At 46.0% G+C, this 13,475-nt stretch overlaps 9 non-coding genes and 2 pseudogenes across 9 annotated transcripts; all 11 read right to left on the bottom strand.

The window, feature by feature from the left end:
- Positions 1–627: 627 nt before the first annotated feature.
- LOC141203354 (U2 spliceosomal RNA) lies at positions 628–719 on the bottom strand (annotated as a pseudogene).
- A 1,108-nt stretch (positions 720–1,827) lies between these two features.
- Positions 1,828–2,010, bottom strand: LOC141203176 (U2 spliceosomal RNA). Its single transcript, XR_012274313.1, has one exon. It is a non-coding gene; the product is annotated as a U2 spliceosomal RNA (small nuclear RNA).
- A 524-nt stretch (positions 2,011–2,534) lies between these two features.
- LOC141203326 (U2 spliceosomal RNA) lies at positions 2,535–2,650 on the bottom strand (annotated as a pseudogene).
- Positions 2,651–3,762: 1,112 nt separating this feature from the next.
- On the bottom strand, positions 3,763–3,953 carry LOC141203869 (U2 spliceosomal RNA). Its single transcript, XR_012274892.1, has one exon. It is a non-coding gene; the product is annotated as a U2 spliceosomal RNA (small nuclear RNA).
- Positions 3,954–5,068: 1,115 nt separating this feature from the next.
- LOC141203572 (U2 spliceosomal RNA) lies at positions 5,069–5,259 on the bottom strand. The gene has a single exon (XR_012274609.1). It is a non-coding gene; the product is annotated as a U2 spliceosomal RNA (small nuclear RNA).
- A 1,114-nt stretch (positions 5,260–6,373) lies between these two features.
- On the bottom strand, positions 6,374–6,564 carry LOC141203570 (U2 spliceosomal RNA). The gene has a single exon (XR_012274607.1). It is a non-coding gene; the product is annotated as a U2 spliceosomal RNA (small nuclear RNA).
- A 1,115-nt stretch (positions 6,565–7,679) lies between these two features.
- Positions 7,680–7,870, bottom strand: LOC141203569 (U2 spliceosomal RNA). Its single transcript, XR_012274606.1, has one exon. It is a non-coding gene; the product is annotated as a U2 spliceosomal RNA (small nuclear RNA).
- A 1,114-nt stretch (positions 7,871–8,984) lies between these two features.
- Positions 8,985–9,175, bottom strand: LOC141203568 (U2 spliceosomal RNA). Its single transcript, XR_012274605.1, has one exon. It is a non-coding gene; the product is annotated as a U2 spliceosomal RNA (small nuclear RNA).
- Positions 9,176–10,290: 1,115 nt separating this feature from the next.
- LOC141203567 (U2 spliceosomal RNA) lies at positions 10,291–10,481 on the bottom strand. The gene has a single exon (XR_012274604.1). It is a non-coding gene; the product is annotated as a U2 spliceosomal RNA (small nuclear RNA).
- A 1,115-nt stretch (positions 10,482–11,596) lies between these two features.
- Positions 11,597–11,787, bottom strand: LOC141203566 (U2 spliceosomal RNA). The gene has a single exon (XR_012274603.1). It is a non-coding gene; the product is annotated as a U2 spliceosomal RNA (small nuclear RNA).
- Positions 11,788–12,902: 1,115 nt separating this feature from the next.
- LOC141203565 (U2 spliceosomal RNA) lies at positions 12,903–13,093 on the bottom strand. The gene has a single exon (XR_012274602.1). It is a non-coding gene; the product is annotated as a U2 spliceosomal RNA (small nuclear RNA).
- Positions 13,094–13,475: the final 382 nt, after the last annotated feature.

The raw sequence follows: 13,475 nt of genomic DNA, 5'->3' as shown, positions 1-13,475 counted from the left end.
ACCTCCAGCCGGAGCCAGAGGCGACCCAATCTTACCCCCAGCACCTGCCCGAGTTCTCACCCGAGCAAGGCACTGGGAGCCAAATACTGTGCTCCCCTCCCGGAAGAGGGGAGCCAACAACGCTCTCCTCCCGAAAGAGGAGAGCCAGGGGGGTTCAGGGGGGAGCGGAACCTGATGGCCACACACTCCCCCCCTAGACCTGCCAAGAGAGGAACCCGTAAGGGAACCGCATCCCGACAAAATCCTAGTAGGACGTGACACACGTGAATAAGTGGACACACAGTGACAAAGAAATTAAATAAATAGTGAAGGTTTCACAGTATAATACTGCCCGGACCTTCGACCGGGAATTGAAAAATTCCCCATCCTAAGGCCAGAAGGCCCGGAATAAGGGTGTGTGCGAAGAAAGAAAATTTAAAGTGCTTGTGCAAATGTGCCATAAACTCAAGTGGGGTTCCCAATCCCAGTGAGTTAAGGCACCCCAGGGTCACCACTCCTGGGGCACTTCACACTTCGGGCTTTCGATCTTCCCCGGCCCAATGGCGTCGATTCTGGGGGGCCATGCTTTCCACCAGATGACTATATTAGCCACCTGGCGTACTAACAAGCGCCTAAACCCCAGTGTGCATAATGTATCAATCTACTAGGGCGGCCAACATCCAAAACCGCCTTTTCGAAAGATACTACACTTGATCTTAGCCAAAAGGCCGAGAAGCGATAACCAGAATTGGTTTCAAACTACGGAGCCACCCAAGGATCCTGAAAAGTCCATTTGTGGAGATGAGCTCCTGGACTCCCGTTAAGAAGACATGTTGTCAACCTCTAGATCCCTTACATGCCTGCACTTTTCGGCTTGCTGCTGCTGCAATCCACGCGTTTTAGATCTGCATAACTCCACCTCTTTAAACACAGCACCTTCACCCCCTGCTGTTCCCACCCGCCTCAACACCGTTGGAAGGGAGGAGAACCAATTAAGGCGGGGGGTGGGGTGGAACGAGCAGCTGTCTACCCTTAGCAGGAGGGCTCCTGATTACATACCTCTCCTGCTGCTGCTGGCTGTCCAGCAGCAGACTGAAGGTGGCTGCTGCTGTGCACAGGTATATAAAGGCTCAGAGCCTATTATGACACGCGCAGCAGCGTTCCATTGCCACATTCCATCTACTGCAGGCAGGATACCTGGCTGGCTGAATGTCGCTGAGAAGCTCACAGAGACCGCCATAAGCAACAGTTTAACAGAATGCCACAGACTAATCAACCAAACTTTTTGGGTTGGGTTCTCTTTTATAGTCTGCAGGCATTAAATGAAAGAAGTCAGTGTTCCAGCAGAAGGAGACAACGTTTCAGAAAAGGCATTGTAGCAAACCAAAAAAGAAATTTAAAGCGCAGCAGAGTAACCAGCGCACATACCTGTTAGCTCAGGTGAGTTTAAAAGGCTGCTGTTGATAACAAGGGCATTTGCTAAATAGATGGTGTGTGTGCAACAATATACTGAAAGGTCAATTATATTGTGCAGCTTATCTCACCACCTGTAGTTATTTAGGTGAAAGCTCCAAAATGCTTGCCTAATATGTCTGTTTATCCAAAAGGAAGTAAAAAGGGAGAGCTAGAAAGATAGCATTGCATCACATTACATGGCAATGCAATGCACAGTTGCTGAAGTTGAACCAAAATGAGCTTGTAATCTGGCTTCTGCAACTTTGAACATGAAAAATCCAATGAGGAGAAGAAAAGCAAAGCCAAAGAGTCCATCCCAAAATCCGACAAACAAGCAAAATGAACAAAAAACATTGAATTCAATTCTTTCTGATTTTAGAAACTGCATTAAAGAAGGGGTGCACCGGTCCTGGAGATACTGCAATACCAGGTCAATGCGTGGAGTGGACAGAGCAAGCTCTTTTTCCATCTCCCTGTTCTAAAAATCCATTTAATATATGGTCCCCAGATAGGGGACGTATCAGATATTAAACTGATAAGAACAGATTTTTTTGATTGAAGCTGCATCCAAGGCACTGAAAAATGTGACCGAAGTCACACCAAAACAGCGCACGAGGCGAGGATTCATGTGGACCCTTCCCGGAGGAGAGGGTCCCCAATAAACCATCCCCATCCCTCCGAGCCAGAAGGCCACAGCGAGGGTCAGGGATCTCCGATGCTCTCCCTAGCCGAAGCCGGAGAAGAGCCGTTTTCGTGCTCCCAGCTTCCATCTAGGCTGCCACCCTAGTGGAGCTGGAGCCTGTGTTGGTTTCTCAGCCCAAAGCTGATCGGACCTCCGACCGGGTTTATAAAAATTCCCCTTCCTAGCCCGGAGGCCAGGAATAGGGGGGGTTGCTCAGAAAGTATGATTGGCAAAGGTGCGGCGTGCTACGAAGCCAAGTCTTTCTGGGGTTCCCAGTCCCAGTAAGCTTGGACTTCCACCAGGGCGCCTACTCCTGGGGCACATTGCTCCAAAGCCCTCACACTTACCCAGCCTAGTGACTTCAATCCTGGAGGGCCATGTTTTCCATCAGATAACTCTATGAGCCACCTGGCGTACTAACAAGTGCACCAAACCAGTGTGTAATATGCATCAATTTACTAGGGCAGCCCAAGGACAAAACTGCCTTTTCAAAAGATACTACACTTGATCTTAGCCAAAAGGCCGAGAAGCGATAACCAGAATTGGTTTCAAACTACGGAGCCACCCAAGGATCCTGAAAAGTCCATTTGTGGAGATGAGCTCCTGGACTCCCGTTAAGAAGACATGTTGTCAACCTCTAGATCCCTTACATGCCTGCACTTTTCGGCTTGCTGCTGCTGCAATCCACGCGTTTTAGATCTGCATAACTCCACCTCTTTAAACACAGCACCTTCACCCCCTGCTGTTCCCACCCGCCTCAACACCGTTGGAAGGGAGGAGAACCAATTAAGGCGGGGAGTGGGGTGGAACGAGCAGCTGTCTACCCTTAGCAGGAGGGCTCCTGATTACATACCTCTCCTGCTGCTGCTGCTGGCTGTCCAGCAGCAGACTGAAGGTGGCTGCTGCTGTGCACAGGTATATAAAGGCTCAGAGCCTATTATGACACGCGCAGCCAGCGTTCCATTGCCACATTCCATCTACTGCAGGCAGGATACCTGGCTGGCTGAATGTCGCTGAGAAGCTCACAGAGACCGCCATAAGCAACAGTTTAACAGAATGCCACAGACTAATCAACCAAACTTTTTGGGTTGGGTTCTCTTTTATAGTCTGTAGGCATTAAATGAAAGAAGTCAGTGTTCCAGCAGAAGGAGACAACGTTTCAGAAAAGGCATTGTAGCAAAACAAAAAAAAAATTTTAAGCGCAGCAGAGTAACCAGCGCACATACCTGTTAGCTCAGGTGAGTTTAAAAGGCTGCTGTTGATAACAAGGGCATTTGCTAAATAGATGGTGTGTGTGCAACAATATACTGAAAGGTCAATTATATTGTGCAGCTTATCTCACCACCTGTAGTTATTTAGGTGAAAGCTCCAAAATGCTTGCCTAATATGTCTGTTTATCCAAAAGGAAGTAAAAAGGGAGAGCTAGAAAGATAGCATTGCATCACATTACATGGCAATGCAATGCACAGTTGCTGAAGTTGAACCAAAATGAGCTTGTAATCTGGCTTCTGCAACTTTGAACATGAAAAATCCAATGAGGAGAAGAAAAGCAAAACCAAAGAGTCCATCCCAAAATCCGACAAACAAGCAAAATGAACAAAAAACATTGAATTCAATTCTTTCTGATTTTAGAAACTGCATTAAAGAAGGGGTGCACCGGTCCTGGAGATACTGCAATACCAGGTCAATGCGTGGAGTGGACAGAGCAAGCTCTTTTTCCATCTCCCTGTTCTAAAAATCCATTTAATATATGGTCCCCAGATAGGGGACGTATCAGATATTAAACTGATAAGAACAGATACTACACTTGATCTTAGCCAAAAGGTCGAGAAACGATAACCAGAATTGGTTTCAAACTACGGAGCCACCCAAGGATCCTGAAAAGTCCATTTGTGGAGATGAGCTCCTGGACTCCCGTTAAGAAGACATGTTGTCAACCTCTAGATCCCTTACATGCCTGCACTTTTCGGCTTGCTGCTGCTGCAATCCACGCGTTTTAGATCTGCATAACTCCACCTCTTTAAACACAGCACCTTCACCCCCTGCTGTTCCCACCCGCCTCAACACCGTTGGAAGGGAGGAGAACCAATTAAGGCGGGGGGTGGGGTGGAACGAGCAGCTGTCTACCCTTAGCAGGAGGGCTCCTGATTACATACCTCTCCTGCTGCTGCTGCTGCTGGCTGTCCAGCAGCAGACTGAAGGTGGCTGCTGCTGTGCACAGGTATATAAAGGCTCAGAGCCTATTATGACACGCGCAGCCAGCGTTCCATTGCCACATTCCATCTACTGCAGGCAGGATACCTGGCTGGCTGAATGTCGCTGAGAAGCTCACAGAGACCGCCATAAGCAACAGTTTAACAGAATGCCACAGACTAATCAACCAAACTTTTTGGGTTGGGTTCTCTTTTATAGTCTGCAGGCATTAAATGAAAGAAGTCAGTGTTCCAGCAGAAGGAGACAACGTTTCAGAAAAGGCATTGTAGCAAACCAAAAAAGAAATTTTAAGCGCAGCAGAGTAACCAGCGCACATACCTGTTAGCTCAGGTGAGTTTAAAAGGCTGCTGTTGATAACAAGGGCATTTGCTAAATAGATGGTGTGTGTGCAACAATATACTGAAAGGTCAATTATATTGTGCAGCTTATCTCACCACCTGTAGTTATTTAGGTGAAAGCTCCAAAATGCTTGCCTAATATGTCTGTTTATCCAAAAGGAAGTAAAAAGGGAGAGCTAGAAAGATAGCATTGCATCACATTACATGGCAATGCAATGCACAGTTGCTGAAGTTGAACCAAAATGAGCTTGTAATCTGGCTTCTGCAACTTTGAACATGAAAAATCCAATGAGGAGAAGAAAAGCAAAGCCAAAGAGTCCATCCCAAAATCCGACAAACAAGCAAAATGAACAAAAAACATTGAATTCAATTCTTTCTGATTTTAGAAACTGCATTAAAGAAGGGGTGCACCGGTCCTGGAGATACTGCAATACCAGGTCAATGCGTGGAGTGGACAGAGCAAGCTCTTTTTCCATCTCCCTGTTCTAAAAATCCATTTAATATATGGTCCCCAGATAGGGGACGTATCAGATATTAAACTGATAAGAACAGATACTACACTTGATCTTAGCCAAAAGGCCGAGAAGCGATAACCAGAATTGGTTTCAAACTACGGAGCCACCCAAGGATCCTGAAAAGTCCATTTGTGGAGATGAGCTCCTGGACTCCCGTTAAGAAGACATGTTGTCAACCTCTAGATCCCTTACATGCCTGCACTTTTCGGCTTGCTGCTGCTGCAATTCACGCGTTTTAGATCTGCATAACTCCACCTCTTTAAACACAGCACCTTCACCCCCTGCTGTTCCCACCCGCCTCAACACCGTTGGAAGGGAGGAGAACCAATTAAGGCGGGGGGTGGGGTGGAACGAGCAGCTGTCTACCCTTAGCAGGAGGGCTCCTGATTACATACCTCTCCTGCTGCTGCTGCTGCTGGCTGTCCAGCAGCAGACTGAAGGTGGCTGCTGCTGTGCACAGGTATATAAAGGCTCAGAGCCTATTATGACACGCGCAGCAGCGTTCCATTGCCACATTCCATCTACTGCAGGCAGGATACCTGGCTGGCTGAATGTCGCTGAGAAGCTCACAGAGACCGCCATAAGCAACAGTTTAACAGAATGCCACAGACTAATCAACCAAACTTTTTGGGTTGGGTTCTCTTTTATAGTCTGCAGGCATTAAATGAAAGAAGTCAGTGTTCCAGCAGAAGGAGACAACGTTTCAGAAAAGGCATTGTAGCAAACCAAAAAAGAAATTTTAAGCGCAGCAGAGTAACCAGCGCACATACCTGTTAGCTCAGGTGAGTTTAAAAGGCTGCTGTTGATAACAAGGGCATTTGCTAAATAGATGGTGTGTGTGCAACAATATACTGAAAGGTCAATTATATTGTGCAGCTTATCTCACCACCTGTAGTTATTTAGGTGAAAGCTCCAAAATGCTTGCCTAATATGTCTGTTTATCCAAAAGGAAGTAAAAAGGGAGAGCTAGAAAGATAGCATTGCATCACATTACATGGCAATGCAATGCACAGTTGCTGAAGTTGAACCAAAATGAGCTTGTAATCTGGCTTCTGCAACTTTGAACATGAAAAATCCAATGAGGAGAAGAAAAGCAAAGCCAAAGAGTCCATCCCAAAATCCGACAAACAAGCAAAATGAACAAAAAACATTGAATTCAATTCTTTCTGATTTTAGAAACTGCATTAAAGAAGGGGTGCACCGGTCCTGGAGATACTGCAATACCAGGTCAATGCGTGGAGTGGACAGAGCAAGCTCTTTTTCCATCTCCCTGTTCTAAAAATCCATTTAATATATGGTCCCCAGATAGGGGACGTATCAGATATTAAACTGATAAGAACAGATACTACACTTGATCTTAGCCAAAAGGCCGAGAAGCGATAACCAGAATTGGTTTCAAACTACGGAGCCACCCAAGGATCCTGAAAAGTCCATTTGTGGAGATGAGCTCCTGGACTCCCGTTAAGAAGACATGTTGTCAACCTCTAGATCCCTTACATGCCTGCACTTTTCGGCTTGCTGCTGCTGCAATCCACGCGTTTTAGATCTGCATAACTCCACCTCTTTAAACACAGCACCTTCACCCCCTGCTGTTCCCACCCGCCTCAACACCGTTGGAAGGGAGGAGAACCAATTAAGGCGGGGGGTGGGGTGGAACGAGCAGCTGTCTACCCTTAGCAGGAGGGCTCCTGATTACATACCTCTCCTGCTGCTGCTGCTGCTGGCTGTCCAGCAGCAGACTGAAGGTGGCTGCTGCTGTGCACAGGTATATAAAGGCTCAGAGCCTATTATGACACGCGCAGCCAGCGTTCCATTGCCACATTCCATCTACTGCAGGCAGGATACCTGGCTGGCTGAATGTCGCTGAGAAGCTCACAGAGACCGCCATAAGCAACAGTTTAACAGAATGCCACAGACTAATCAACCAAACTTTTTGGGTTGGGTTCTCTTTTATAGTCTGCAGGCATTAAATGAAAGAAGTCAGTGTTCCAGCAGAAGGAGACAACGTTTCAGAAAAGGCATTGTAGCAAACCAAAAAAGAAATTTTAAGCGCAGCAGAGTAACCAGCGCACATACCTGTTAGCTCAGGTGAGTTTAAAAGGCTGCTGTTGATAACAAGGGCATTTGCTAAATAGATGGTGTGTGTGCAACAATATACTGAAAGGTCAATTATATTGTGCAGCTTATCTCACCACCTGTAGTTATTTAGGTGAAAGCTCCAAAATGCTTGCCTAATATGTCTGTTTATCCAAAAGGAAGTAAAAAGGGAGAGCTAGAAAGATAGCATTGCATCACATTACATGGCAATGCAATGCACAGTTGCTGAAGTTGAACCAAAATGACCTTGTAATCTGGCTTCTGCAACTTTGAACATGAAAAATCCAATGAGGAGAAGAAAAGCAAAGCCAAAGAGTCCATCCCAAAATCCGACAAACAAGCAAAATGAACAAAAAACATTGAATTCAATTCTTTCTGATTTTAGAAACTGCATTAAAGAAGGGGTGCACCGGTCCTGGAGATACTGCAATACCAGGTCAATGCGTGGAGTGGACAGAGCAAGCTCTTTTTCCATCTCCCTGTTCTAAAAATCCATTTAATATATGGTCCCCAGATAGGGGACGTATCAGATATTAAACTGATAAGAACAGATACTACACTTGATCTTAGCCAAAAGGCCGAGAAGCGATAACCAGAATTGGTTTCAAACTACGGAGCCACCCAAGGATCCTGAAAAGTCCATTTGTGGAGATGAGCTCCTGGACTCCCGTTAAGAAGACATGTTGTCAACCTCTAGATCCCTTACATGCCTGCACTTTTCGGCTTGCTGCTGCTGCAATTCACGCGTTTTAGATCTGCATAACTCCACCTCTTTAAACACAGCACCTTCACCCCCTGCTGTTCCCACCCGCCTCAACACCGTTGGAAGGGAGGAGAACCAATTAAGGCGGGGGGTGGGGTGGAACGAGCAGCTGTCTACCCTTAGCAGGAGGGCTCCTGATTACATACCTCTCCTGCTGCTGCTGCTGCTGGCTGTCCAGCAGCAGACTGAAGGTGGCTGCTGCTGTGCACAGGTATATAAAGGCTCAGAGCCTATTATGACACGCGCAGCAGCGTTCCATTGCCACATTCCATCTACTGCAGGCAGGATACCTGGCTGGCTGAATGTCGCTGAGAAGCTCACAGAGACCGCCATAAGCAACAGTTTAACAGAATGCCACAGACTAATCAACCAAACTTTTTGGGTTGGGTTCTCTTTTATAGTCTGCAGGCATTAAATGAAAGAAGTCAGTGTTCCAGCAGAAGGAGACAACGTTTCAGAAAAGGCATTGTAGCAAACCAAAAAAGAAATTTTAAGCGCAGCAGAGTAACCAGCGCACATACCTGTTAGCTCAGGTGAGTTTAAAAGGCTGCTGTTGATAACAAGGGCATTTGCTAAATAGATGGTGTGTGTGCAACAATATACTGAAAGGTCAATTATATTGTGCAGCTTATCTCACCACCTGTAGTTATTTAGGTGAAAGCTCCAAAATGCTTGCCTAATATGTCTGTTTATCCAAAAGGAAGTAAAAAGGGAGAGCTAGAAAGATAGCATTGCATCACATTACATGGCAATGCAATGCACAGTTGCTGAAGTTGAACCAAAATGAGCTTGTAATCTGGCTTCTGCAACTTTGAACATGAAAAATCCAATGAGGAGAAGAAAAGCAAAGCCAAAGAGTCCATCCCAAAATCCGACAAACAAGCAAAATGAACAAAAAACATTGAATTCAATTCTTTCTGATTTTAGAAACTGCATTAAAGAAGGGGTGCACCGGTCCTGGAGATACTGCAATACCAGGTCAATGCGTGGAGTGGACAGAGCAAGCTCTTTTTCCATCTCCCTGTTCTAAAAATCCATTTAATATATGGTCCCCAGATAGGGGACGTATCAGATATTAAACTGATAAGAACAGATACTACACTTGATCTTAGCCAAAAGGCCGAGAAGCGATAACCAGAATTGGTTTCAAACTACGGAGCCACCCAAGGATCCTGAAAAGTCCATTTGTGGAGATGAGCTCCTGGACTCCCGTTAAGAAGACATGTTGTCAACCTCTAGATCCCTTACATGCCTGCACTTTTCGGCTTGCTGCTGCTGCAATCCACGCGTTTTAGATCTGCATAACTCCACCTCTTTAAACACAGCACCTTCACCCCCTGCTGTTCCCACCCGCCTCAACACCGTTGGAAGGGAGGAGAACCAATTAAGGCGGGGGGTGGGGTGGAACGAGCAGCTGTCTACCCTTAGCAGGAGGGCTCCTGATTACATACCTCTCCTGCTGCTGCTGCTGCTGGCTGTCCAGCAGCAGACTGAAGGTGGCTGCTGCTGTGCACAGGTATATAAAGGCTCAGAGCCTATTATGACACGCGCAGCCAGCGTTCCATTGCCACATTCCATCTACTGCAGGCAGGATACCTGGCTGGCTGAATGTCGCTGAGAAGCTCACAGAGACCGCCATAAGCAACAGTTTAACAGAATGCCACAGACTAATCAACCAAACTTTTTGGGTTGGGTTCTCTTTTATAGTCTGCAGGCATTAAATGAAAGAAGTCAGTGTTCCAGCAGAAGGAGACAACGTTTCAGAAAAGGCATTGTAGCAAACCAAAAAAGAAATTTTAAGCGCAGCAGAGTAACCAGCGCACATACCTGTTAGCTCAGGTGAGTTTAAAAGGCTGCTGTTGATAACAAGGGCATTTGCTAAATAGATGGTGTGTGTGCAACAATATACTGAAAGGTCAATTATATTGTGCAGCTTATCTCACCACCTGTAGTTATTTAGGTGAAAGCTCCAAAATGCTTGCCTAATATGTCTGTTTATCCAAAAGGAAGTAAAAAGGGAGAGCTAGAAAGATAGCATTGCATCACATTACATGGCAATGCAATGCACAGTTGCTGAAGTTGAACCAAAATGAGCTTGTAATCTGGCTTCTGCAACTTTGAACATGAAAAATCCAATGAGGAGAAGAAAAGCAAAGCCAAAGAGTCCATCCCAAAATCCGACAAACAAGCAAAATGAACAAAAAACATTGAATTCAATTCTTTCTGATTTTAGAAACTGCATTAAAGAAGGGGTGCACCGGTCCTGGAGATACTGCAATACCAGGTCAATGCGTGGAGTGGACAGAGCAAGCTCTTTTTCCATCTCCCTGTTCTAAAAATCCATTTAATATATGGTCCCCAGATAGGGGACGTATCAGATATTAAACTGATAAGAACAGATACTACACTTGATCTTAGCCAAAAGGCCGAGAAGCGATAACCAGAATTGGTTTCAAACTACGGAGCCACCCAAGGATCCTGAAAAGTCCATTTGTGGAGATGAGCTCCTGGACTCCCGTTAAGAAGACATGTTGTCAACCTCTAGATCCCTTACATGCCTGCACTTTTCGGCTTGCTGCTGCTGCAATCCACGCGTTTTAGATCTGCATAACTCCACCTCTTTAAACACAGCACCTTCACCCCCTGCTGTTCCCACCCGCCTCAACACCGTTGGAAGGGAGGAGAACCAATTAAGGCGGGGGGTGGGGTGGAACGAGCAGCTGTCTACCCTTAGCAGGAGGGCTCCTGATTACATACCTCTCCTGCTGCTGCTGCTGCTGGCTGTCCAGCAGCAGACTGAAGGTGGCTGCTGCTGTGCACAGGTATATAAAGGCTCAGAGCCTATTATGACACGCGCAGCCAGCGTTCCATTGCCACATTCCATCTACTGCAGGCAGGATACCTGGCTGGCTGAATGTCGCTGAGAAGCTCACAGAGACCGCCATAAGCAACAGTTTAACAGAATGCCACAGACTAATCAACCAAACTTTTTGGGTTGGGTTCTCTTTTATAGTCTGCAGGCATTAAATGAAAGAAGTCAGTGTTCCAGCAGAAGGAGACAACGTTTCAGAAAAGGCATTGTAGCAAACCAAAAAAGAAATTTTAAGCGCAGCAGAGTAACCAGCGCACATACCTGTTAGCTCAGGTGAGTTTAAAAGGCTGCTGTTGATAACAAGGGCATTTGCTAAATAGATGGTGTGTGTGCAACATTATACTGAAAGGTCAATTATATTGTGCAGCTTATCTCACCACCTGTAGTTATTTAGGTGAAAGCTCCAAAATGCTTGCCTAATATGTCTGTTTATCCAAAAGGAAGTAAAAAGGGAGAGCTAGAAAGATAGCATTGCATCACATTACATGGCAATGCAATGCACAGTTGCTGAAGTTGAACCAAAATGAGCTTGTAATCTGGCTTCTGCAACTTTGAACATGAAAAATCCAATGAGGAGAAGAAAAGCAAAGCCAAAGAGTCCATCCCAAAATCCGACAAACAAGCAAAATGAACAAAAAACATTGAATTCAATTCTTTCTGATTTTAGAAACTGCATTAAAGAAGGGGTGCACCGGTCCTGGAGATACTGCAATACCAGGTCAATGCGTGGAGTGGACAGAGCAAGCTCTTTTTCCATCTCCCTGTTCTAAAAATCCATTTAATATATGGTCCCCAGATAGGGGACGTATCAGATATTAAACTGATAAGAACAGATACTACACTTGATCTTAGCCAAAAGGCCGAGAAGCGATAACCAGAATTGGTTTCAAACTACGGAGCCACCCAAGGATCCTGAAAAGTCCATTTGTGGAGATGAGCTCCTGGACTCCCGTTAAGAAGACATGTTGTCAACCTCTAGATCCCTTACATGCCTGCACTTTTCGGCTTGCTGCTGCTGCAATCCACGCGTTTTAGATCTGCATAACTCCACCTCTTTAAACACAGCACCTTCACCCCCTGCTGTTCCCACCCGCCTCAACACCGTTGGAAGGGAGGAGAACCAATTAAGGCGGGGGGTGGGGTGGAACGAGCAGCTGTCTACCCTTAGCAGGAGGGCTCCTGATTACATACCTCTCCTGCTGCTGCTGCTGCTGGCTGTCCAGCAGCAGACTGAAGGTGGCTGCTGCTGTGCACAGGTATATAAAGGCTCAGAGCCTATTATGACACGCGCAGCCAGCGTTCCATTGCCACATTCCATCTACTGCAGGCAGGATACCTGGCTGGCTGAATGTCGCTGAGAAGCTCACAGAGACCGCCATAAGCAACAGTTTAACAGAATGCCACAGACTAATCAACCAAACTTTTTGGGTTGGGTTCTCTTTTATAGTCTGCAGGCATTAAATGAAAGAAGTCAGTGTTCCAGCAGAAGGAGACAACGTTTCAGAAAAGGCATTGTAGCAAACCAAAAAAGAAATTTTAAGCGCAGCAGAGTAACCAGCGCACATACCTGTTAGCTCAGGTGAGTTTAAAAGGCTGCTGTTGATAACAAGGGCATTTGCTAAATAGATGGTGTGTGTGCAACAATATACTGAAAGGTCAATTATATTGTGCAGCTTATCTCACCACCTGTAGTTATTTAGGTGAAAGCTCCAAAATGCTTGCCTAATATGTCTGTTTATCCAAAAGGAAGTAAAAAGGGAGAGCTAGAAAGATATCATTGCATCACATTACATGGCAATGCAATGCACAGTTGCTGAAGTTGAACCAAAATGAGCTTGTAATCTGGCTTCTGCAACTTTGAACATGAAAAATCCAATGAGGAGAAGAAAAGCAAAGCCAAAGAGTCCATCCCAAAATCCGACAAACAAGCAAAATGAACAAAAAACATTGAATTCAATTCTTTCTGATTTTAGAAACTGCATTAAAGAAGGGGTGCACCGGTCCTGGAGATACTGCAATACCAGGTCAATGCGTGGAGTGGACAGAGCAAGCTCTTTTTCCATCTCCCTGTTCTAAAAATCCATTTAATATATGGTCCCCAGATAGGGGACGTATCAGATATTAAACTGATAAGAACAGATACTACACTTGATCTTAGCCAAAAGGCCGAGAAGCGATAACCAGAATTGGTTTCAAACTACGGAGCCACCCAAGGATCCTGAAAAGTCCATTTGTGGAGATGAGCTCCTGGACTCCCGTTAAGAAGACATGTTGTCAACCTCTAGATCCCTTACATGCCTGCACTTTTCGGCTTGCTGCTGCTGCAATCCACGCGTTTTAGATCTGCATAACTCCACCTCTTTAAACACAGCACCTTCACCCCCTGCTGTTCCCACCCGCCTCAACACCGTTGGAAGGGAGGAGAACCAATTAAGGCGGGGGGTGGGGTGGAACGAGCAGCTGTCTACCCTTAGCAGGAGGGCTCCTGATTACATACCTCTCCTGCTGCTGCTGCTGCTGGCTGTCCAGCAGCAGACTGAAGGTGGCTGCTGCTGTGCAC

The sequence above is a fragment of the Phyllobates terribilis genome, unplaced genomic scaffold (assembly GCF_046119375.1).
Source record: "Phyllobates terribilis strain yellow unplaced genomic scaffold, ASM4611937v1 Scaffold_124__1_contigs__length_5142088, whole genome shotgun sequence".
NCBI lineage: Eukaryota > Metazoa > Chordata > Amphibia > Anura > Dendrobatidae > Phyllobates > Phyllobates terribilis.
Note: the sequence above shows the minus strand (reverse complement) of the source record. Positions and strands in the feature narration are given on the sequence as shown.